The 26,909-nt window shown below is 36.5% G+C and overlaps 1 protein-coding gene and 1 long non-coding RNA gene across 9 annotated transcripts in view; one reads left to right on the top strand and one right to left on the bottom strand.

Annotated features, from left to right (window-relative positions):
• The window catches only part of CCSER1 (coiled-coil serine rich protein 1), a 735,828-nt gene that overhangs the window by 670,266 nt on the left and 38,653 nt on the right, over positions 1-26,909 (top strand). The window lies entirely within an intron of this gene.
• On the bottom strand, positions 401-25,942 carry LOC310898301. Its single transcript, XR_014583184.1, has 2 exons — positions 8,317-25,942; positions 401-8,229 (listed from the first exon to the last, which is right to left on the bottom strand). It is a non-coding gene; the product is annotated as an uncharacterized lncRNA (long non-coding RNA).

Below are 26,909 nucleotides of genomic sequence, written 5' to 3'. Positions count from 1 at the left end.
GCACTGTTTTACTAAGCATGCTGTGAAAACTGGTTCATTCCTCAATGCAGTCAAGATAATCATTTCTAATCTTACACCAGAAAGCAAAAATTTCTTCTCAGATTCCAGAAGCATTTAGGAACCTCAGTGTCCTTGCAGTTAGTGGGATTTATCAGTCTAGGTTGAGTTCAAGTTTCATTCTTCTATGAAGGTGGATGAGAGGATTAACCACAGCCATTTGAAATTATTACAAATGGAAGGGTTCACTGTCCTCAGTGAATAATAAGGCATATTCAACATCATGCTACCTAACCTTGCCTTAATTAGGAGTGATGTTTTGCAGTGGTTGAATAAGTGAGGGATATACGTGTACAGTGGAAAAGATTATTTAAGAACTTATTACCTCTGGGCTTGCTTCCTATTCTTTTTTTTTTTCAAGGAAGCAATCATTTGGACTCTTCTGAAGCTGAAATTCTCTTGGAATTTAAATAAAATTATTTCTGGTTTTGCTCAGTTACCAGCTTATCAGACAAATGTTGTAAAGTTTGAGTTGTTCAAGAGAAAAAGAAAATATCCCTTTTAAAAGTGCTCTTCATGAAAAATAAATTTTAACATTGATTGAAGAGAAAATCTGATAAAGCACTCAAAGTATAAATTAAAATCATGTTGGTTTTCGTTTTTCTATATATAATGAAATGAAAAGGGATTTGATTCTTCTAAATAAACAAAACCTCTAGTTACAAATGACGAGCTGACTATAATGTCCGTAGATTTTTGAGAAGCCATGTTTGTTGTTGTTTTTGTTTGTTTTTGTCTGAGTGCTGCCATCCAACTTTTGTTGCTAAATTATTTGCTAGACCTCAAGGTGTATTTAAATATAAGTTTATGTTCCCCCTCTTCCATGTAAAAAAAAATTACTCACAAAAGTTGTAGGAAAAATCTTTGCTAAACCACAATTAAAATTGAAATGCTAGCAGAGAACCGTCTCCCAGTATGCCCCGGGAGATCTAATTTCTTAGGGTTTTTCTAATTGGAAATACTCATGCAGGGTAAGATAAAGTACGAAGCTATAAGTGTGAAGCTTATTTGTTTATTTAGTATATTAATTCACAAATTTAGATGCACTCATTTAGAAATAAAATGCATTTGATGTGCCTGAACATGGCTGAATGCTTCAGTTTACTGGCTGTATTTTCACTGAGAGCTTCACTTCTCCACACTGTGTGTGTCATATGTATTGCAGTGGATAATTAAATTACTATTAGATAAAAAAAGAATAGGAGTATGTAAAAAATGGGAACATGGCACTATGAGGTGTCATGTAAGCATGTCTAAAATTTTTTATTACTACTTAGATACTGTAGGCTAAAAATGGGAACAGCTATAGTCTTAGTTATTTTGCTCAGACACTTAGTATTGTCTAAATATTATACATCATCAAAGCTTGCTTGCTGCTTATCCTGACTATGCACTCATTTGTGGATGGCTATGCTGAGATACTCCTCTAGAGCTTTCCAAAGTGGAAGAGATATATTCCAGATAATGTTTCAAGAATGTTTAATTCTTCTGATTTTCTAGGTGTACCTAGCACATACTGTCAGGATGGCATAGTAGTATGCTTTCTTTTAAAGCATATTTTAGAACAAAGTGGCTTTTTATACATCACTTACATTACCTAATTGTATTCTACTGTTCACGTCTCATCAAGCATGCAAGTTGTTGGGACAGCAATTCCAAATTTTAGCAGATGGAAGTCGCAATTTTTATAACTATAAATAGTTAATTCATTGTCATTCTTTATTCCTCCAGAGATAGAGGAAATCATAGGAAGCAAATTGATATAGTAATAAAAATATATTTGCAAGGTTTTTATACTGGCTGTTACTATTATATTTTTGTGTGATTGATCTTTTTAGCCATTTTTTATTTAATGACGTCAATGGAAGTATAATGAAATCTCTGTTCAGAGTTATTTAAAATGATTATCTTCTAAATAATACTGGCTTTTCAGGGAACAATATTATGATAATGATCTCCTCACTTCTTGTGAGTTGTGTATTGTTACTGACCTTAATGCACATCCTGAACATGGGTCAGTGAGAAATATTCCTGGAACAAAACAAAAAAAAAAAGTGAATTATGGATATGGCAAGTCAGATGATTCTCTTCAGTGAGTACATGAATTCCATTTATATTCCTGTTTTTCACCTTGTTTCACTTTTTTTTTTTTCCCCTCTTTCTCTGAAGCTTTTTGTGTTTACAACATTTGTACATTTAACTTCCAGTAATGCAGTCATGCTTATGTTCTTTGAGTAACCTGGCTTTTCCCATACAGTTTACCTCTCTGCTGTGTTACCCATTATTGTGGTCGTTGATAGCCATACCTGTGCTGACTGCAAAACACAGCTACTACAGGAGATGCACCTTTTTGTAACACAGTAATGTGGCATCCCTGTAACAGTGAGCATGCTTCCACAGAAAACCAAGAGCAGTGCTCAGTGCTGCATCTTCTACACTGTTAGCCCCAGAGCACACGTATAGCACTGTAGTTAAGAGGCATGTGGCATGGTCACTGCGGACGGGAAGAAGCTGTTTTCCATATGCAAATGAACTTTGAGCATATTATTTTCTTCCTAATTTAAGAATCTGAAATAGTTTTTCTGATCTGTGAGGAAGGCAATACATAATATATATATATGTGTGTATATATTCTCTTACCATCTCTGTAGTAAAATTAGAACAATTTACATTACATTTTCATTTCACTGTTCTTCAAAATGTGTTGCTTTTCTTAATTAAAGAGGTGAAGTCTTTTGTCACCAACAGCTCACATTCAGGTAGATGTAGCCAGCTTTCATTTGGTATTTTTGAATTTAGACTCAATAAAAGATGCGGTCCCTGTTTCCTTCTCTGGAATGCAGAACTTATTTGGTTTGACCTTGGTCAAGGATGTCCTCAAAACTGCACACAGAAGTTGTTAACCTTTAAAGTCTGTCCTTCAGTGCATCTTAAATAACTTTTCCCATTGTTAATACAAGGTGCTAATATAAGAAGCGCTTAAATCATCTAAATTAAAATAGTTAACTATCAGAAGACAAAAAAGACTGTTTAGGTTTCAGGTGCTTAGGTTCCTTTACTTGTATCTCACACATGAGAATTTTCTCTTCGTTATACCTTCTATCACTGCAGTTGGTAACCAGAGTAAATAACAGATTTGAAAGAGGTAGTTAAGAAATGACACTTAGTAAATAATGTGTCATCATGAACAGTGGAAAAAACAACACTTCTGAAGTAAGTGATACAGAACAGCATGTTTCAAAATTAGTATCATTCCTGAACACTGTTCCCATGGACAGCATGAATTACCAGCTCGTGGTAGCAGCTTCATTCAAAACTGAAATGACTACAGTGGCAGGTCCACATATCCTCACATATTTTAAGGTGTGTATTTGTCAACAAGCTGTTACTTCTGTTCCCATTACAATAGTTTATTTTTGGCCTTCATACCAATCTTTGATGGGACTTTATTGTTATTAAGCAAGTAAAGGCATCAGCTGAGTCAGTAAATCATCTCTTATCCACAACAAATTTTCAAGCACTCATCAGAATTCTGCTAAAACAGGAGATTGTCTCTAAACTAGTATGTTTTACACAGCAAAACAGATACAGCAAATTTAAGGTTTATTCAATGATTTACTGTAACAAGTAGGCAGCTTGTAAGTGGGAAGAAGGGTATGAATCTGATAAATTGATGAGAAATCTCTGTATAACAGAGTACAAGAGCCAATTAGGACTGCCATTAGACCATTTGTGTATTGCTTTATATTAAAAAGCTTCTTAGAAAGGAAAGATACATAAAAGCATATATTGCTGTCTACCACCTTTAGTGGGCTTGCTAAGGGTAAATGTTATCAGGAAACAGATACACGCACTAAGGATCAAATCTGTGTAACTGGTTGGTGTGGAGTGAAATCCTGCCCACAATCAGATGAAAGGTACAACGACTTAGTCCAACAGGAGCAGACGTCAGATCAACAGTATTGAGAGAAGCATATCAATTCAGAAGATTCATTAGCAGGTGCAATGGGATTTAAACAAAATCCAAGAGATTTTATTTTTCTTGCTTTTTATTTTTCTCTATAACAATACTGAATGAGTCTCATAATGAACAATTGAGGTCAGGTTTCCAAATTTGTGTGTTCATGAGTGGACTGAGTGATTTATATATATATTATTTAGTTTCACATGTTAATACACTGGCAAATATCACGTAGAATGTAATTTTAAAGAGGCAAAAGACGATTCAAATTCTAATTAGAAAAAGGGTAGGTTCTTTGCAGCATCATAACATAAACGTAAATCCTTCTGTTATAGCATATGTTTCTAGCTTTAAAGCAAGAATAGGTTTTCTTGCAGCTGTGTTAATTGGCATAGGTCATCTTTTATGATGGAAACAATAACTTACAGTTAAAATTAAAGGTATTGCAGTTAAAGTAAGAGGCAAATACCTGGTGTATTTCACTATCTACCATCTAAGTTACACAGTGTGTCCTTATTTCCTTCTAAGAAAGTAATATGCATTTGAAGTAATAAATATTCCCGGCTGGTGCCTCTACTAAATTAGGGTACCAGAAGAAACAGTTTTTTTCCCCCCTGATGATTAACCTGGTTTCTTCCTGCATACGCTGTTTGACTCAACTTCTAATGTTCCAAGTGAGCTCTACTACTGCTCCACTTTTATACAAGTCACTGAACAGCATTATAAAAAAAAAAAAAAAAAAAAACCAACAACAAAAAAAAGTTGTAAGTTGTATCATCCAAATCTTCCTGTTTCAATTTTCTAACAGATTTTTTTGAAGGAACCCGTGAAATTTTGGTGCCCAGTTTGTATTTACTGCATGATATTTGGATACATTGATAATCAGGCTTTTTTGAAAATCTAGCCATCAAAAAGGGTTTTCAATATCAATTAAGGGAGCTCAAAGCAGTACTTCTGATTCTACATATGAACACGGAAAAATAAAAGAAAAAGATATGCTTTGAGGTATGTTAAATTTCTTTAAGAATTTACCTTTATTTAGGATACTAGATTAATACAGTCATTCTACCTTTGGGTTTCCTCTTCTGTCTTTGAGATGCTTTAAACTGTTCATGCAAATCTTGGGGATCTCCACTGGTTCTTGTTGTTGATGAACATAAACTACTTAAGAGAGAAGGAAATGATTAATTCTTTATGAAGTTGATAATATTTTAGATTATATCTTTATTTATGTTGTAAATATCATGTTGCAAAATAATCCTAAGAAACTCAGTAGAAATAAACCTGAGAAATAAGCTGTGTCCTAACTGCACTAGTGATTTCTGATTTGAATCTGAATGAGGTGGAGTTATAATGGTTTTAAACACAGGAGAAGAATTAAAAGAAATGAGGAGAAGAATTAAAAGAAATGTTCAACATAAGAAGTCAAAATAAGAAATGGCATTTGGTTGCCATTCTTCCATACTTCTCTAGATTGGGCTGTTGGGATCAAAACTAACAGTACATATAATATTTGTTTTTCTCTCTGTTGTATTCTTAAGAAGGATATCTGTCTTTCTTTGACTTCCTTTATTTCAAGGAGATCCAATTGCTATGCAGCCATTTCCAAGAGCATACAGGAGGTTCTCTTAGTGTGCACATCAAGCCTGGCAGTCTGTTATTGGTTTCACCAGGCTTTTTTGTTCACCTGTTATATTTATTGAGCTCTTTTACAGGTTTTTTTTTGAAATAGTGTTTCCACTCACACATGGAAATAGGTGAAAACAAATGATCAGTCAATATTTGAAAGAGAAGGTATTTGGGTGGCAGGTGTGTTTGTGCATTTTACTGGAGCATCTCTACTTTAAAACTTGCAAATATGAAGCTGAAGCTGGGGTCTGGAACTGCAAATCTAAGTATAGTTGGGCAGAAAATATCTCCATATTGATTACACAGCAGAAAATTGTGTTACTTAATTAAAACATCAACAACAAAAAAGTATTTCATCTGAAAAGCAAAGGCACACAGTATTCTCAAAAAAATTCTTGCTTTCAGTTTCCCAAGAAAACATCATAGGAAGAAAATACTTTTTTTCTTTTTCTTTTATTTTCTTAAAAAAAAAAAAAAGCTTTTTCTTTGAAAAAAGCTTCCAAGATACTCATTAACCTTAATTCTTTTTCATTCTTTGCCACTGATAGCGCCTTGAGACACTCACTAAGTCCCTCTGTCTTTTTTTCCCTTCTCTAAAGGCAAAGTAGTAGCACTTTATTGTATCAAAGTATTGTGAGGAATCAGAAAACAGCTTAAAGGAAAGATCTTTAAAATCATTAGGTTTCAAACTGGCAAATTAAACTTTTTTTCTTTTTTTTTTTTTTCCCCTTTTTTTCTCATGGCCTAGACTCAGTTAAATAATCTACCAAAGCAATAATAAATCGTAATATAATCCAGGAGCATGACTGAAGTGAATGGGTAGAAGTGGAAATTAATGCATGCCTTCCAGTGGCACAGGATGTAACTGTGTTGGGCTATATTGATGTAAATGGTAAGACAGCACGATTCTAGCAGTTGTAGCTCTGCTAATTGCTTGCATTCCTAGCTTAATGTTGCTAGAAAGAAATGGTACATTTCTCAGTAAAATACATCTGACACTGAAGCCAGCATTATGTTCATCTGTGATCTAAGTGACTGTTAGCTGTGTGTAGCTCACTTTGCTAGTGTTTGAAGCCATGCTATCCTTTGAGATTCCCCGAGGGAGAGGAAGTGTTACGCTCTTGATTTAAAATTTATCACAACTGTTCACATGCTAAGCAAAATACGCGTTGAGAGATTTCTGTAGACTCACAAGAATGTTTCGTCTCTTTCACACTGATATTTCCAAGTACCTTTTGGAGCATACATGTGCATTTTTACCTCACAGGACTTGCTGCTGTCAGTTCCTTGAGCTTGGATTAATGGGAATAGGAAGCTTTAGAGACAAAATTTGCTTAATGAGGAAAATGGTTTCTATTTCCTTCCTTCCTTCCTTCCTTCCTTCCTTCCTTCCTTCCTTCCTTCCTTCCTTCCTTCTTCCTTCCTTCCTTCCTTTTTTCAATGAATATAAATATATTTCAGCAACAGCACGACCATAATTGCATTGCATAGGTACACAGGATGGAAAATGAATATATGCATTACTGAATGCTGTGCCCTGAAAAAGGCTAGTGAAGGCCATAAAGTTCCAACACTGCCTTCATGACTGTTCACTTCATGACTGTTCACTGTCCTTCAGAGTTGTCAACACTTCAGACAACTGTGAGCTCATATTACTATTTTTTTTCTTTACTTATATTGTGGAATTCTTGGTCTTTTCTTAAAGTTTGTCCTATAAGTTTTTCAAGTTCTCGCTTAAAAAAAATAATTTTCTTGCCTTGCTGCACTGCTTGGAAAATAGTTCCAGAATTCCCTTCTCCTATTTTCTAATCAAAATATACTGCAATACTGTTTTTAATACATTGCAAATGAGACCGTGTATAGATATAGTGCATCAAAATATTTGATCACTTTTATATTGCTTTGTTAACATTTATTGCATATGATCACACTGACTGCACACACTGAAAGACAATATATGCATGTATGAGAATGCATAGGTATATTACAAACAATAATAGAATAATAAGAATGCTGGTTTTAGTGCAGCACATTTCATGCACAGAAACCCTCAGTGTGGTACCCTAAGTGATTATCAGCACATATAATGCATTGGAAATGCTTTCACTGACTTCCCAACACAGAAATCTTGTATAAGGACCAGGATCTCTCTCTTTTTTTTCTTTTTCTTTTTTTTCTTTCTTTCTTTCTTTTTTCCACTGTATATGTATGTGAAGAGTACTGAAGACCAGTTCTTAGCATGTAAATTTTCACCAGATCCCATGGAGGAGTTTCAGGATGGGGATTGTTGGTGATACTGGCCTACCTAAGGTTATGTAGAGTTTTCACTGTGTGTATGGATTTGACAGTCAATTTGAAGGGTGAGAAATGTCTCCATATTTGCATTTTTAACATTCATTATGGAGAAGCAAGAAGCCTGTGGTTTTCAATTGCCTTTCTAACAGTGGTCAGATGATGAAGACAATCTGTTTAACAAACTGGCATAGAAGATAACTTTCTCCGTATGTCACACATTTGCTGTTCCATCTGCTGGGTAATAAAGCCAGCAAAAACCCAGCCTGACCAACCCCTTAGGTGATCTTCTTGTTGTCTTCCAAAAAAAAACCAAACCAAACCAAAACAAAAAAAAAAAAACAGAAAGAGTGACAAACCCATTTAAACTTTAACACATTTCATTTCATTTAGTGCTTCCTGTTGTTCTTGTTACTACATAATGCAAAGCCAATAGATGCAAATGAAGTATTTGACCTAAGTTTTATTTTTAAGTCTTTCTTCTTAAAGAAGGGGATATATGAGGTTATGAGAATATGACGTACATTATTAGTATCTGTAACAGGTACAATAACCCACTGCCTTTTCCTTTGTTTAGGTCAATTACCATTAGTAAAAAGTGTCAGACTCACAAAATTGGAATAAGATTTCCGTGTTACCAGCATAGGTGATAACATGGACAAACAAATGGAATTTTTTCTGATTGAAAAAAGTCCAGAAAAATGCAAAGAGAAAATAAACAAATCAATGATTTGCCAAAACACATTTTTATAGGCACATCAAATCTAGTGGAATGTGAAAAACTTTGACAATAATTGATATGAATGTATTTTTGAAGCTAAAAAAAATAAAAAATAAAATAAGAAAAAAAAAATTGATCTGTTGCTGTAAAACTGCCATTTAATGTTGGGGTGTTTTAGAACTTCCTTGATGCTAGGCCTTTAGCAGTCCTCCACCAAATGTAGTATTGTTCATTGCCAAATGCTGATACGGTTATACTGAAAACAGTCAAAACGAGATTCATCATACTGTGTGACAGTGAATTTAAGTATTTCTGAATGCAGAGTTTATCTCACAATTTTTAAAGGAAGAAAAAAAAAAACAGGAAAAACCTTCTGTCATAACTAGGGCTTCTTGTTAAAGGTGCCTTCATTACCTTGGAGATGGGTAAAATGACTACAACCAAGTGTTGTCCTCAATTTTTTAGCTGTGCCCAACTACAAAGCTGTACCAGCACAGCAATAAAATGAAGATTTAGTTTATAGCATTGTTTGGGTAAAAAACACTTTCAGGGTGCCTCATGGAAACTTGCATTTTAAAGAAAAGTCTTTTAGGTAGGCAGAACTCTGCTAGAAAATCATTTCAGCTTTTGAGAATTACTTGAATTAAAAATGATAGCAGGAAAACATTATTATTTACTAGACATTGGACTATAAGATGTTCTCAGCTCAAAGATGTGATCAGTAGCTGCATAATTGTTATTTGTATCCTTAATGGGATGGTCTTCTCTACCATTTTATTTTTATACTGTGAATAGGGTCACAAAGTTGATGAGAGGTCTGAAGCACCTCTCCTATGAAGAAAGGCTGAGAGAGCTGTGGCTGCTCAGCCTTAAGAAGAGAAGGCTCCGGGGTGACCTCATTTCAGTATTCAGTACTTAAAGGGGGCTTATAAAAAAGATGGAGAGCAACTTTTTCTCAGTCAGATAATGATAGGACAAGTGGGAATGGTTTTAAACTAAAAGAGAAGAGATTTAGAGGTTAGGAGGATGCTGAGGCACTGGAACAGGTTGCCCATGGATTTGTGGATGTCCCATCCCTGGAATTATTCAAAGCCAGGTTGGATGAGGCCCTGGGCAACCCAATCTAGTGTGTGGCATCCCTGCTTATGGCAGGGGGGTTGGAATTAGATGGTCTTTAAGGTCATTTCCAACCCAATCCATTCTGTCATTCCATGAATAGAAGGGTGCATAGAAGCACAACAAGGCTTTGAACTATGTATGAAATCATGCATCAGGCATTCCACCTGCCATAGTTGAAGTGCATGTATTATCAAATGGTAAAAAGATGAATACTGGTGTCCTTTGTGGATGTGTTTGGAGGTCTATCTGTGCATGTTGTCACTGAAATGCTCGGATTTAATATTAGAAAAACAGGTACACATTAGGGAAGTTCTCTCTTCTAATTGGAAAGCTCCTTTTTTCTTTCCATAGATGTGGGCTGGGACTATTCATTCTTCAGAGGGTGGTGAGGCACTAGAACAGGTTGCCCAGAGAAGTTGTGGATGCCCCATCCCTGGAGGTGTTTAAGACCAGGTTGGATAAGGCCCTGGGCAATCTGATGTAGTGGGTGGCATCCCTGTCTACGGCAGGGGGATTGGAACTAGATAGTCTTCAAGGTCCCTTCCAACCCTAGCTTTTCTATGAATCTATGATTCTCAGTTTACAGCTCCATAAGAAGATACTGTTTCTCTAGCTTTTTGTTGTTGTTGTTGTTGTTTAATACAAAACCAAATACATTAATACTTGAGCCAAAATTTATCCTTTGACAAGCACAATTGTGCAACATATGTTAGCCACTCATCTCTCAGTGCCATGAAGACCACATAAGAGCGTGAAGAAACAAGGCTCTGTCAGATGATGAATATTGTGATCTCCTTCTGTTGAAGCGAAGGAGCTTCATATGACACCATCCCTGTACTGGTAAGTTAGTATTGAATTTAAGATTATGTTTGCTACTTCCAGGTTTTATTAGCTCTTGCAGATATCTTCATGTAGTAAGAACTTCTCTCCTGTCCTTGACTAAACTACTTAAAACATAACTGTTATAAAGCACCACAGAGAGTAAAGGGATGCCTTCTATTTTTTTCCAGGAGAGCAGATTTTTACTGAAACAAAATGTAAATATGGATGGATACTGCCATGACAAGAGCATTATAAAAGTACATTTAACATGATGAAGGGCTGCTGTTGTAGGGAACACTGGAATATGCTGAGTACACTTTGGTAAAAAGGAGAGAGTTAATTTCAGTTACACTGATAAGCTTTTGATTACTTTTGTTACTTGCAAACTTCTATATTTTGTACTCAATGTTAAAACATATTTAAGAGTTAACAGTAATTGAAGAAACTTTTTAATTTTCAAGTTTAATTACTTACAACAGCTCCCTGACTTAGAGAGCTGCCTTTTTAAATGATGATAGCAGTTATAACTGCTGTGGTACTCCACTATGCTTGTTGTCCTCAGACACATAGAATCATAGAATCATTAGAGTTGGAAAAGACCAACAAAATCATCTGGTCCAACCATCACCCTACTACCAGTGTCACCCACTAAACCATGTCCCTAAGTGCCATGTCTAACCTTTCCTTAAACACCCCCAGGGACAGGGAATCCACCAACTCCCTGGGCAACCTGTTCCAATGCCGAACTAATCTTTCTGAGAAGAAATGTCTCCTCATTTCCAACCTAAACCTCTCTTGCCACAACTTGAGTCCTATCTATTAGCCACTTCTAGTTCTATCACTAGTTACCTGTGAGAAGAGGCCAACCCCCAGCTCACCACACCTTCCTTTCAAGTAGTTGTAGAGTGCAATAAGGTCTCCCCTGAGCCTCCTCTTCTCCAGACTAAACAACCCCAGTTCTCTCAGCTGCTCCCCATAGGACTTGTGTTCCAGGCCCTTCACCAGCTTCGTAGCCCTTCTGTGGACATGTTCCAGGGCCTCGATGTCCTTCTTGTAGTGAGGGGCCAAAAGCTGAAGACAGTACTCGAGGTGCGGCCTCACCAGAGCTGAGTACAGGGGGACGATCACCTCCCTGGTCCTGCTGGCTGCACTATTCCTGATGCAAGCCAGGATGCCGCTGGCCTTCTTGGCCACCTGGGCACACTGCCGGCTCATGGTCAGGTGAGCATCAATTAGCACCCCAAGATCCTTTTCCTCTGCACAGCTTTCCAGTTGCTCTCTCCCAAGCTTGTAGCGCTTCATGCGGTTGTTGTGGCCAAAGTGCAGGCCCCGGCACTTAGCCATGTTGAACCTCATCCCATTGGCCTCTGCCCATCGACCCATCCTGTCCAGGTCCCTCTGCAGGGCCTTCCTACCCTCCATCAGATTGACACTTACCCCCAGCTTGATGTCTTCTGCAAACTTACTGAGGTGCACTCAATTCCCTCATCCAAATCATCAATAAAGATATTACAGAGGATGGGCCCCAACACCAACTCCTGGGGAACACCACTTGTGACCGGTCACCAGCTGGATTTCGCCCCATTCACCACCACTCTCCGGGCCCAGCCATCCAGCCAGTTTTTAACCCAGCAAAGAGTATGTGTCTAAGCCATGGGCTTACAGCTTCTCCAGGAGAATTCTATTGGAGACTGTGTCAAAGGCCTTGCAGAAGTCTAGGTAGACTATGTCAGCAGCCTTTTCCTCATCTACCAGGTGGGTCACCCTGTCATAGAAGGAGATGAGGTTGGTCGGGCAGGACTTGTCTTTCATGAGCCCACGGTGACTGGGCCTGATCACCAGGTTGTCCCAAATATGCTGCATGATTGCGTTCAAGACAATCTGTTCCATCACTGTTCCTGGCACCGAGGTCAGGCTGACAGGCCTGTAGTTCCCCGGGTTCTCCTGAGGACCCTTCTTACAGATGGGCATCACATTAGCAAGTCTCCAGTCATCTGGGACCTCCCTGGGTGACCATGACTGCTGATAGATGATGGAAAGTGGCTCAGCAATCACATCTGTCAGCTTCCTCAGCACCCTCAGGTGAATCCCATCTGGCTCCATGGACTTGTGACAGTCCAGGTGGAGCAGCATGTCTCAGACGTCCAGGTCAGAAGGCTGAGTAGTCCAAGGGTGACTGGTCTGGCTAGTAAAGACAGATGTAAAGAAGTCATTACGAAACTCAGCCTTTTCCTTATTCTCAGTAGTCATGTTCCCCCGTGTGTCCAGTAAAGGATGGAGATTTTCCTTGGCCCTCCTCTTGCTGTTAATATATTTGTAAAAACATTTTTTTTTCCCTTTACCATAGTGGCCAGGTTGAGCTTGTGTTTGGCTTTGGCCTTTCTGATTTTTCTCCCTGCATATGCTGGCAACTTCCTTGTACTCTCCCAAAGTTGCTGGTCACTGCTTCCATTGGACATAAACACTGTTTTTCTCCTGGATACTCAGCAAAAGTTCTTTGTTCAGCCAGGACGGTCTTCTTCCCAGCCGGTTCATCTTACAGCACATGGGGACAGCCTGCTCCATACAGAGTCACCCAAAGCTCACAGTTCATCACCATGCATCTTATTTCATTTACAAATCCAGCTTGTTTGGCCTCAAACTGTGCTCCTCACAGGAAGACTTCTTTACCCTTTCTAATGAAGGCTTAGTACATACTATGTTGTTTATAATTTATTTAGGTAGAAGCAATATATTAATATATTAATATATTTGTAAAAACATTTTTTGTTATCCTTTACCATAGTGGCCAAGTTGAGCTTGTGTTTGGCTTTGGCCTTCCTGATTTTTTTCTCTGCATATGCTTGCAGCTTCCTTGCACTCTCCTTGAGTTGCTTGTCCCTTCGTCCACCTGACATAAACTCTCTTTTTCTCCTGGAGACTCAGCAAAATTTCCCTGTTCAGCCATGCTAGTCTTCTTCCATGTCAGCTCATCTTAGAGCACACAGGGACAGCCTGCTCCTGCACCTTTCAGACTTCCTTCTTGAGGAGCGTCCAGCCTTCCTGGACCTTCCTGCCCTTCAAGACTGACTCCCAAGGGACCCTCCCTACCAGTGTCCTGAACAGTTCCAAGTTTGCCCTCTGGAAGTCCAAGGTAGCAGTTTTCCTGACCTGCCTCCTGATATCACCAAGAATAGAGAACTCTACCATTTCATGGTCGCTCGGCCCAAGACAACACCCTACCACTACATCTCCCACCAGTCCTTCTTTATGTACATCCCTTTTGTTTTGTTTCATTTATTTCTATTATTTATTTAGTAAAAAGATCTTAATGTCAACCTATAGGTAGACTAAAAAGGGGAGGGGTGGGGAGAGAGAGGGACAGAGAAAAGATTTGAAATCACCTATGCTGATGAAGTTATCCCAAATTAACTCAGGTCTTCTCTTGGAGTGGTTTTGTAATGTATCTAGCCCTAATTTATGTAACTCATCTTACTGGCATACCATACTCACCCTGGTTGTAGAAGAGCAAAGCTTTTGGCGGCCATATATCTTGATACAGCAAAAACAGTGTTTGCTGGGCAAATGATTTGTTGCACTAGCATCATTCCTCAGGTCAGAGGAGATAAAAGGATGCCAGTATGGAGAGATTCAAAAATTTTATAGAATTTACTGAAATTTAGAAAAATTGTGAGACGAGAACTATGACACCATACAGCAATACTCTGTATGCACTGCATTTGAAAATGTGTAGTGTTACATCTTCACCACACTGGTATCTTCTTCAGCACCTCATCTCTGGGCTGTGGAGGTATGCAGAAGGCTGAAGGTATGTAGTACTGATGGGATGTGTTGCCACGTTTCCCTGGGGAAGATTAAGATGTGTAGGGTACAGGAGTGCTACAGATTGCCCTATGTTGACAGGTCTTTCTCAGAATAACTATGTGGCAGGCAGCTCTAGCAGTGATTATTATCTAGTGATTATGTTATCTGGAGAATTATGTTATCAGTGATTATATTATCTTTAGATATCCCAGCTTAGAGAATTTTAGTTACCTCCCTTCAGATCCCTGAGTTAGAAAAGTCTTCTAAAGGAGCATCTATGAGCACTGTCATACTCCTCATTGAAAATAAATAAATAGAAGATTTTCTGAAAATCATTTAGAGTTTTTGGGAGAGAAAAATTGGGAACAGAAGAGTCCACTGTGTATCACAACTTGGGTTCAATTTAAACTGTTTTGGGACTTGATAATAATCACATGGAAGTGAAATACTAAATTATTCACTGCTTTAAAAATAAGGACTGGATTTTGTAATTTTGCTAAATTTTTCCTTACTCTGAAAAACTATTTAAAATCTCATATGTCTGTATACTTATTTTCTGTGGGCACTTGTATTGTCTGATACACCTCTGTGGTAGTATGGATTTTTATGCTGTAAAAACATGTCCTTATAATCACTCCAGAAATTTTTTTGCTGCCTTCTCATTTGCCCTTGTTGCCTAGAGTGTACTCTTTTTTCTTCTTCTGCGAGAAAGCTTTTTCTTTTTCTTTTTTTTTAATCCAATGAAAATTAATATTTTCCCTTTTTTCATGAAATAAACCCCTGAAATTATTTAAATTAAAAACAAATCTTAATCTTATTTAAAACAGGATTTTTTATATATATGCGAAAACAGAGCAATAGAAATGTAGGGCCACAGTGCCAGAAAGCAGGAGAACATTACGCAGTTTAGCCAATGTATAACATAGGCAAAGAGCATCTAGACTGATTTTTTTTTTTTCTTGATTGATGAAATTTAAAATAAGCTCCTATCCATAGAGACATAAAGTATTATGGGGTGCAATGGTTTCAGGCTTTGCTGTTGATTCTTTTTTGTAGTTTCAAATACGATTGCTTCGTTTGGTTGGTTGTTATTTGTTTTGTTTTGTTTTGTTTGTTTCTCATGGAAGAAGGAAAAAGATGGTATATAAGTGGCAGTTATCACTTGGGAAAACAATGCCTGTATTTCAGTCCTTATTCCAGCACATATGCATGTTGTGTTGTATTTTTGTTGTTAGAAATGATGGTGGTATTTTGTTTGTTTAAAAAGAAGAAACGCCAACAGGAGAAAATGATTAAACTTATCTCAGAAAATTGTATAGCTCAGTGGTTAGAGCCCTTGCTCAGATATGGGAGTTAATGTTCTTTTTAATACAGAGATTCAAATCTGTTTTGTCTTGAATTGGAGCTACTTGACAGTCTGCTATTCTTGGAACAAATACTTCATGCTGAACAAAAGAAGTGCCTGAATGTTATCTTCTTCGGAACTGATATGTGGGGTTGTTTTGTTTGGTTTTAAATTTAAACAACTTTTTTTGTTGTTTTCCAAGGTTGAAAGATGAGTATTGTCTCTGATAGGGGCCATCATGGTTGAAGTTTCTCACATAAATAAGGCTTCCTTGAAGATAAATATACAGTGTTCAAAAACTTCCGTGCAATTTATGCTCGGTTTACCAGAGTGTGTGGCTAAATTTTTCACGTGTTTTGAAATTATTGTGGCAAATTAGAAAAGTTAAGGCTTCCTAACAAAAGTTTAACTAGGTAGAAAAAATGAAATCAAAGTGAAGGGTGACAAGATTTTGACAGTTTTTGCGGTACAACATTTAAAAGAATTATTTGAAGCATTTCCTCTCAGAAATGCTTTAACATATTTGAGTGTTTCATTTTCCTGTTTTTTTTTTCTTTCTTTTTGTAGTTATTTGTTATTTGTAAATCTTCACAATATTTTTTCATAGCGAGTTCAAAAGAAATTATTCTGTTGTGTTAGATCACCTCCCTCCTGGAAGAAAAGAAGCTTGACTATATGCACTCATCCTTACATAACATCCTTCTATACATTTCTTCTAGTTTGGTAGTCATCTGCTTCAAATTTAAAAGCACAGAGATTTCAGCTGCTATAGGAGGAGATTATGTGTAATATAATACATACAATAATGTAACAATAATGTATGTGATGGCTCGCATAAACTATTTTGTGCCAAAAAAGAGATTTTTACCTATTACAGGGATTCTTCTCTGTATTCGTTTCAGTCTGTTCACCACTGGCTCAAAGTCAGTCTACTCTTTTTAGCACTTATGCAAATACCATATTCAGTACTTGCTCTGCAGTTATAACTTGTGACCTTAGGCTTCAATTTTCTTATGCGGCCCCAGGATACATAGTGTTCACATTATTCATGACTGCAGTCATTGCAAAGTCATCCAAATCATATTTGTGGAATTTATATGTGCCATGGTGTACTGACAGTTTTATGGGTGAAACTAATCGCAGCATCTAAAGATAAAGTTTGTTACTTGCCATTCTCTATCCTCTGTCTCATTGTAATTGATGGGAACTTTTTTCTCTTTCCTTTTTATTTATTTATTTTTTTTTTACAGAAGGCTGGCATAATTTTAATGATGTTTCTTCTTTACAAGCTTTAATTATATTTTATAATTTGTGATACATTACACTTTCTCCTTCCTTGTGCTAACTGGGTGATAATCTGCAAAATGATACTTCTCCCTAGGCTTGTACAGATGAGGAGTGATGAACAGTATATATCCAAGCTGTTTACCTCTTTAAAGGAATGTTAGCTTTACTTGCTCTAAAGCTGATGATATTCCTGAAAAAAATATATATATTTTGAGTAGTATGTTCAGAACTATATAGGAATGATATACGAAGTCTTATTATATTCAATTATTGTAACTGTAAACAGCGATGAAATGAGGTGTTGCAGTGTTCATACAGAAAAGATGAAGAAGCTGGTAATTGCCGTATTTGTTGATACACTCACAGAATCACAGAATCACAGAATCACAGAATCACAGAATTGAAGGGGTTGGAAGGGACCTCAAAAGATCATCGGGTCCAACTCCCCTGCCAAAGCAGGTTCCTTAGAGCAGGCTGCCCAGGTAGGCATCCAGACGGGCCTTGAATATCTCCAGAGAAGGAGACTCCACAACCTCCCTGGGCAGCCTGTTCCAATGCTCCGTTACCCTCACTGTGAAGAAGTTCTTTCACATGTTGGTGCAGAACTTCCTGTGCTCTATCTTGTGGCCATTACCCCTTGTCCTATCCCCACAAACTACTGAAAAGAGGTTGGCCAAATCCCTCTGTCTCCCACACCTCAGGTATTTATAAACATTGATGAGATCCCCTCCCAGTCTTCTTTTCTCCAGACTGAACAGACCCAGGTCTCTCAGTCTTGCTTCATAGGGAAGATGCTCCGGGCCCCGTATCATCTTTGTGGCCCTCTGCTGGACTCTTTCCAGGAGATCCCTGTCTTTTTTGTACCGGGGAGCCCAGAACTGGACACAGTACTCCAGGTAAGGCCTGACCAGGGCAGAGTAGAAGGGGAGGATCACCTCCCTTGACCTGCTGGCCACACTCCTTTTAACACACGCCAGGATCCCATTGGCCCTCTTGGCCATGAGGGCGCACTGCTGGCTCATGGTCAACCTGATGTCCACCAGGACCCCCAGGTCCTTCTCCTCAGAGCTCCTCTCCAGCAGGTCGTCCCCCAGCCTGTACTGATACATGTGGTTGTTCCTTCCCAGGTGCGTATCTGTTGATACACTCAAGTTGCCTAAAAGAAAAAAGAAGGGAAACACCACATGTAGTAGAGAACACAAGCATGTTCCTGATCTATTAATCATACCGCATATTTTCAGTAGAAGCATTTTAGCATTCATTTTACTCTTAAGATTGAATGTTTTCCAGCATGCCTACATGAAAATGTACTTTGGATAATTCAATGTAATCTTAGTTTAATGAAAGCCAGTGATGTAGAGTTTTGCTAGTGTGCAGCAAAGTTCACAGGTATGAATGACCTGGAATATCAAATGCAGAAAACTTTACTTTCCATTCCAGACTGGAAGAATAAGATTAAATTTTCTACAGAACAAAACTTCTGAATATGCTTAATCATAAAGAAAAAAAATGTTATTTCACATTGGTGTTACACTAGGATCGTTATTGTAGAGTTACACAAACATCTTTTACAGCAATCAAAAAAAGATGATGGTTTAAATGATCAGAATTACATTATCAGAAAAAAAATTACATTATCAGGAAAAGGAAGTTTATTTATTTATACTTTTTAGGCTTAAAAATTAAGTAATAAATATATTTTCCTAAAAGCAGTTTATTTTGATGGGTCTGCATTTGATTTTCTAATGACTAATGTTACAAAAATTATAACCAGATGTAATGAAAAGGAAAACCCTGTAAAGATGTAATGAGAAGGAAAACCCTGAATAATATTCTTGTCAGTTAGCCTGAGATAACAACCCTTCTCAAAAGTGCTTTGGACACAGTAATACAGAAATAAAAGATGTGGTTTATTTGATCATATGGGATTCCAGGCTGCCAGGGAATGATTCTTAAATACATTTGGGAACCTTAAAATAAGTGATTCTTTTAATATAGTATCTGAAGCTTCACTCTGTTTTTTAAAAATTGATCCACAGCTTTCTCTCTCTCTTTTTTTTCCTCTCTAGTCTATAAAGCACTGAAAAATTTGCAATGGTTGAAATTAATTTGAATCATAATGTGATTTAGAACTTGTGGACCAGATTTGAAAAATAGTCTTAGGAGTCTTAATAACCCTTGGCTGTTCATGTCTCTAAAATATGAACATAACTTCAATGGCCATGTTTGTAATGATAATATTAATCAATGGGAACAGGTTTCCTTGTGATTAAGGAAAATAGTGGCTCAGTAACTACTAATGCTTATTCTAAATAATTTAAAATCAGCTTGGATATGTTAAAACAAGGCAGCCTCAGCACAACTTTTCAGTTAACTGTTCCATAAGAGCTTCATAGAAAGGACCGAATTCTCTCAGTAGCACTTGCATGAGCTGGGAATAATTCTAAGGGTTTGAGGGGTATGTATCTGTAGGTGTTTTCTCTGTTGTAATTGGCAGGAAGAAAATCATCTCCTTAGCAATATTACCCATGTTTTGTTTTGAGTGTGGCTTTTGCTGTTCCTACATAAGTCGCTTTCTTTCTTTTTTTCTTACAGTAGTCCAGTTATAATTTTCAATTCACTGCAAATTTTCTTGTGAGACTTATCATCTGCATATTAACACAGTTTTAGAGAGATTTTCAGTTCACCTTGTAACCCCTTCTAGCTGATGAAGATACTGCATCTGCTTCTTGAAATTATTTGCTTTGCTCCATGGTATTTGGAAATTGTGTCATCTCCCAGGTCACTCATATTTAACAATAAAAACACAGACCCACATATGAACTGTGTGGCACAGGTAGGTCCACCTATTATCTTTCTCCATTTCTAATAACTTCTTTTTGCTAAGACTTCTATTGTAAGTAGGACTTAATTCATTTTAATAATTCTTTTCTGCTTGTGACACTCTAACGTGAGCAATCGTACCTCACTGCAGACATGAGTTTTACAGTGGGAGCCTGATTTTCATTTCATACAAATTGTACCCATTAGTTCACAATTTTTCCTTCCAGTTCAGTAATGTGCTTGAAGGAACTCAAGCATGTCTGACAGGTGCGATCCTCTTTTTGTGAATCTGGACTGACTGGCCCTGACTTCACTGAGTGTTGTATATAATTCATTTCTCTTAGCAGTGTGTATGCCAATTGAGGACAGAATCATTCTTTGATCTTGTTGCAGTTTTTCTTACCTATGGGGACATACTGGCCATCTCCTAGAACTTGTTCAATGTCCCATGAATGGCAAAACCATCTTCCAAAGGTTTACCTATTTCCCTCATGAATTTCTAGACCTGCACCCTTCTAATTGCTTGAGGGTATCTTTCTGATCATGGTTATCAGCACACTGAACTATTTAATTGATTCCAGCTTATTAAATATTTACTCTGTACCTGTAGTCTTGCCCAAGTTTCTAGTGTTCTTTTACATTACGGTAATCAAACTAGTAAATAAAGTACTTCTGTATCAGAAAAATCTCTCTCTGAGGCATGACTTTTGGCTTTCAGAAATCATGCAACCTCTCAGCAACTTGACTTCATCTCTCACCATGATATCACTCGTGTCCCTTAACGGTCCAATTTTTTCTTTATCAAGCTGCTCATACCTCATGTATTTAAAAGATTTGCCAGCAGTTCATCTTTATTTTCTGTGCTATTTTTATGTCATTGACTGTTTCTATTCCTCCTTATCCATGCTGAGATTCTAATTTAATTTATGTTTGTGTATATTTCACTCAGCCTCCTTCACTGATATTTATACATTCCAGTAAGACTTTTTCTCAATCCTTTTGTCAATCTGCCTTTGCAGCCAAATGTCACAGAACTGTGGCATTGCAGCAATGTATTATTTACTTTCCAGCTCCTATAATCAATGTCAATACTATCTGTAAGTTCAATTGATCATTCTCAATTCCTTCCTTTTCACTTATTCTTACTTCTCTGCCTTGTTCTGTTTACTTTTGTGGGGGCAAATGTATGGTTTTAACTGCACCCAGCCTTGTCAGTACATATCTTATTCCTAAGTTAACTTCTTTTTTAATCAAAATTGTGCTGCTGAGAAATTCTTCTCTGACTGTAGTCACACCTATTCTGTCACTTTCTTTCTGTTCACTTGCAATTTGATGTATATGTTGAATTTAGTCACATTCTAGATAGTCTAGCATATTGTGCCCTCTGGTCTTATTACTTCAAATAGATGCAATCTAGGCTCTATTTCTCTGGATAATTTAAATTTTACACTACTATCATTTCAACCTTTTAATATATTTTTTTTATTAGCATGGTCATTTCGTAGTCCAGTTGTTCTTTCTGCTGAGAATAAGGCCAACAATCTATCCCAGTAACTAACTTGCCGTCTGAAGCATATTCAGCCACCATCCATATGGGTTATTTTCTGTCCTCATTTCTCTGCTCTTCCCTTATCAAAGATATCTAAGTCCTCTGATAAATCAGACTCTCTCTTCTTCTTTGTTGTTAGCTGTGTAATGCATCTCCATATTCTGGCTTTCTGGAATATAATACTGAATATCTTCCAGACAGTTCTTGTCATTGTATGATAATTGCAATTCTTAACTGGGAAATTAATACACCTGAACAGAGTGGGAATTCAAAAGTCAGATGTTCTTCACGTTCTTCGAGAACATGAAGAAGTAGGTGCATGGGAAGTAGGTGTTGTCCAGTTCTCTCCAGGTGTACGGTGAAAGTGGTGCATTGCATTTGTGAATAACATTTTCAGCTTGGTTTGCACCAAAGAAGTGACACACATTGAAATTCAACATATGTTTAAGATTAAGTGTCTTTGTGTATAGGCCATTGCTCAGCAAGCCTTTAAGAGATTGCTGTGAGTTAAAAAAGATACTACATAAATGATAGGTCAGAAGAATTATCAGATGGCAGTGAGTCATCATTTACAATGAATGAATTTGGCATGTATATTTTATATTATTCTAAAGTAATAGTTCTGCAGACAGTATCTCCCTGTCAGCTTAAATAGACCTACCTTTGTTGTAGGCAGAATAATTTTGCTGAGTTGCAATTAGTCTAACTTTCCACAAAAGGAAATTGTTCATCTGGACTACTCTTTGTATTTAAAACCTACCTGCCTCATTGATATAACAAAAATCTGACTCAGTAGGAATTTATATGCAGCTGGAAGGCAAAACTGAACACTTGTTTGTGTCTCACATCTGGCTTGGAAAATAACACTCTAAGGAAGCCCTAGCCAAAGGGAATCATTTCTTGAACATTAGTTGACAAATATTGGTAGGAATAAACAGAAGTATATGCATTTAAGATGACATCTGGACTAAAAATATTTAAAAATCACATTCTGATACCTTTTAATAAGGACTGTAGTATTGTAGTTGTAACATTAGTTTTAGTAAGTGTTCAAGATTGAGTAAAGCATCAGAATTTGGAAGATCCTAGAATAAATTTATTCATTTTTCTGTTTTTCTTTGACAAATAAATAATATTTTATATGTTCAGAGAAAAGTGTTGTCAAAAGGCTCAGGAAAAACCTAGCAGTTCAGAGTTAATTTTACAGACATCTCACTTGGCATTATTAAATAGATTTGGTTTCTGCACTTTATATTTATACTTACTGTTTAGGATGGAATTAATATACTTTTATTTTTTTTGATTTTCAGCAAACTTTTTCTTTAGAAATAGAGTGATTATAATCACGTATTAGTTCTTGTTTATCAACAATTTCTTTTTGAAATTTTCTATGTGCAATATTAGTTTGCAGATAATGAATAAGCATATTTATTCATTTGAAGAAAACAAACAAAAATAATCATGCTATATTATATAAAAAAATATCTTCATGCATACAGCTTAAGAAACAACTTTGTCCATAATTGGCCAAATTATGGCCAAAATGTCCAAAGCTTACTTCTGAGTAATAAGAATGGAGAAGAATAATTAAACAATAAGCTAAATTGATGATTAGTATGTTTAGGAACAATCTTCATGCACCAAAATGTACAAAGCATTCAATTGTCTTTAAAATAAAGAAAAATGTGATTGCGAACTAGATAAATTACTTGTTTTGCTGATTTTTTTTTCTTTTGAAGCCATTATTGAAAATATCATTAAAATGTCTGTCTTAAATTTAAAATGATAATAAAAAAAACTCTTTCCACATCTGTATTTTTTTTCATATTTTAATTCATGTCTTCCTTTCAAACTGTCAGACGTACATCTTCAAATCAGCATAATGTCAATTATTGCTAATAGTTACAAGTGATTATAGAAAGCACACTTTTTAACAGTAAGACTTCCAATAACTTTAAAAGTGAATCATTGTCATGTTATCCACAATGTATGAAATTGCAGTAAATACTTAACTATAGCTGGTGTGAATATAGAAACAAAGACAGAAATAAGTGTGTGTAGCTAAAAAAAGGTTGTGGCCTCAGACAGACGTTGGTACAAATATAGTTTTCTCAAACATGAATATATTTCTCTGTGTTGTAGAACTTTCCTTTATGTACTCTGTACAATTACTTATCTTGCAGCAACTTTTTTCCTTTCTTTTAGGGACAACTGTAGAAGCCAAAACTCATGTTGAAGGTCTTTTCCTGACAGCTTAAAGAGTCTTTGGAGAAGACTTTTAACAGTCTTTTAGGAAGATTTAAATTCTTCTTTTTTATCAGCATTGTATAAATTGTCTGTCACCACCACCACCACCCACCACACCCTCTGTTTTCCCTCAATTTGATTGCTCAGCTCAGCAAAGCAGTTTGAGGTTTTTATATAGTAGTATATAAGGTATAGTTGGCTGCAGTAACCATCATTATTCCTGTAAACACTTTCCCAAGAAATGACCAATATACTATCCTTCCATTGTCAGAGTAGGTCACTCTTTTTCCAAGTGTTTGGTAAAAGAAAGAACAGGCAGAGTTCAATGGATTTACTTTGTGGTGATGTCCCATAGGACTGGCATGCCTTAAACTAGGATGTATGCTCACTTACAAGAGAAATTTGCATAATTTCTAAGGGACAAGAGATCTGCCATGCAGCATGATTACTTTGGGCTTTTGTGTAAGGTTTATATCCCTGAGATGCAGAAAGCATGCTCTAGTGTGGTAAAAAGAAAAAATTGTTTATAAGGTTGGAGAAGTATTGGGGGAGGCTAATCCAGTCACCGCTGCCAAAAAAAAATAATAATATTATGGAAGGTGTGTCCTGAATTCACCTGAAATTAAGAAACATGTCTCCCTGAAACACTGTGGAAGTTCCAGTGAGAAAAGTGCAAGCCAACAGCAGATGAAGCAGGCTGATATGATCAATATGATCAGAAATCTTCTGTCAAATTTCTATCCTTCAACTCCCCAGGTAACATCATCAAACAGCATTTTTATCAAAATATATAAAACATTGAGTGGTTCAAAGAATGGAAGTTTTCTGTTGCTTATGCTCTATTTTCTCTAATTTCAAAGTATGTTTTTCATTCATGGCCTGTATCGAACTCATCAGATGGCAATAATGAACACACGAAAAATCAAACGCAGGCCAGTTGTTCCCCTAAGTCACATACATGCACTCTCTGGGCTCGGTCTTGCAAACCCTTACTCCAGACTGAGTTGAGCAGATGAGGTAGTGCCGCATCAAATGTACCAAAACACTGAGCACATGTTCTTAGTAGAATTCTTCACAAAGGAGAGTTGTATTGTTAGAAAGGTAGGAGCCTTCCTGATATATAGAGCACAACGTTGTAAAGAGCAGCACTTCGCAGTGCTGAGTGATGTCCTTGTGACATCCTTTAGAGTATCAACACTATGAAGAAAGTCTCAAAAAAAAGAAAATTAAGGAAGTGGAAAATACACAAGAAAACTCCAGACTTAAAAGGTAATATAAAATAAGAATATTTAAAAATGAAGGATACAAAAGAGGAAACTTACCTAAGGGAGAGAGAAGTCATTGTGTTAGAGATGGTACAGTATGGGAGCTTCTGGAAAGTTGCTCAAGACCTTCCTCAATAAAATGTAGTCAGCTAAGAAAAGGATTCAAGATCCGTTACACAGAAGTAACATTTATTTTAACTTCTTGGGTAAGAGATTCTTGGAACCCCGTTATTTCAAATACAGTTTGAAGAGTAAAAGCAGTTCAAAGTCAGCAATAATGTTAATTGTTATGCCATGTCTGTTTCTTTATTGAGTAATAAAAGAATGAGTAGCATATTTTATAATAATCTTCACACAAATGCTTTTTGGGGATTTACAGTAATGTCTATCTCTTTAGATATTCTGCTTTTTTAAGGAGATATATTAATTCACTTAGTTAATTTTCCTTTTCATAATATTTGGACAATTTTTGACTTAACCAGCTTGTGTATTTTGAACTTCAGTTTTTCCCACAGTTTATCCTGAGGCAAATTATGATAATTGGACTTTTTTAAATGTTATTATGCTACAAATTTTCAAAGAGGTAGTAAAATGTCTGCTAAACAATTGAGAGTGAGGTTAAGAGTCCGGACCTGTTGTTGGTGTTTTCAGGAGAGAGAATAATGATAGTCAGTATAAGTTTCAAATGTTGGCCTTGAGAGTCAAGAGAGAAATGGATGCCAAATTTTTGATGAATAATTTCTCAGTTCTTATATTATACTCTAAGATAGGAATAAAATTGGAAATTCAGTAATGAAATGTGACACTGCAGTCGCAGAAATATTTTACTTCATTAAAACATTTAATTTTTAATGTTCATTGCTGTTCTTTCCTGAGGTGCAAATGTACCCATGTGTGGAAAACCCACACAAAGCCTTCCAAAGTATTTGTTCCTCTTGTGTGCTTCTTGAAAGAGAAAAATATGGCTGAATATGCCAAACAAAAGATGCCCTCTATATGCCCTTCTCTATACTAATCTTATATTTGCACTTTGTATTTTTTTTTTTATTTTTATTTTTCTCAGTCATTTAGATTAGTGCATCTACCTTTTGTACAGAAGCATTACCACTGACACTTTGGTTACCAAAACAACAGTTTAAGTTTTTTCTGCAACAGCTAGTAGAAGAGCTTCAAAATGAGTGGGACTGAGTAAAGCTGGATGGAGGCAGGCACAGACAAGACTCCTTGCTTGCTAGGCTATGAACTGTTATCACAGACTAATAGAGTAGGAAATGCACTGTGATTCACTGGAAAACATGTACATGCACAGCATGTACATATATGTGAAAGAGATTCACCTACCTTTTCTTGCCCAGCCATTCCCATCTCCATTGCTGGTAAAGTGTAGAAAGTGTGGATATTCAGTTACTTTGCACTTTGTACCACATTTAAAGGACAACATCACATACCAAACAGGCAGCTGAACAGAGGATCAGATTTTCTTTTGCATTCAGCTTCACTATATGTTATCTAAACAGAAATGACAGATCTACCCTTTTCAGTACTCTTTCACACCTACTGATGAAAAACATTTATTTAAGAGCTGGATATTAGTTTTTGGTAAGAAATGTTATTGGATTATAATTTAGTTGAATTGTTAGACACCCCCCCCCCACACACACACACACTTATTTTATATCCTACGTCAATTTTTATTTTGTTGAAATGCTGTAAAAAATGAATTGGATTGTCCAGAGATAAATTTTGAGACAATCTAGAGTCCATTGGTGTGGGTGAATGTTGTATTGAATTCAGTGAAAAAAAATGGTGCAAATTTCACCTAGACAGCTTTGCTTAGATTTTAGTCATATATTGCCACTTTCCACAAAGTCATTGCAAGTGCATGTGCAGTGCATTCTTTTATTTTATTTTTTTACAACAATAAAATAATATGTCTGGCAGTATCTTTTAGAGGGTTGTTTGGCACATTTATAGGCATCACATTCATT

The sequence above is a fragment of the Anser anser genome, assembly GCF_964211835.1.
Source record: "Anser anser genome assembly, chromosome: 4".
NCBI lineage: Eukaryota > Metazoa > Chordata > Aves > Anseriformes > Anatidae > Anser > Anser anser.
The sequence above is the reverse complement of the archived record's forward strand: the minus strand, read 5'-3'. Positions and strand labels throughout refer to the sequence as shown.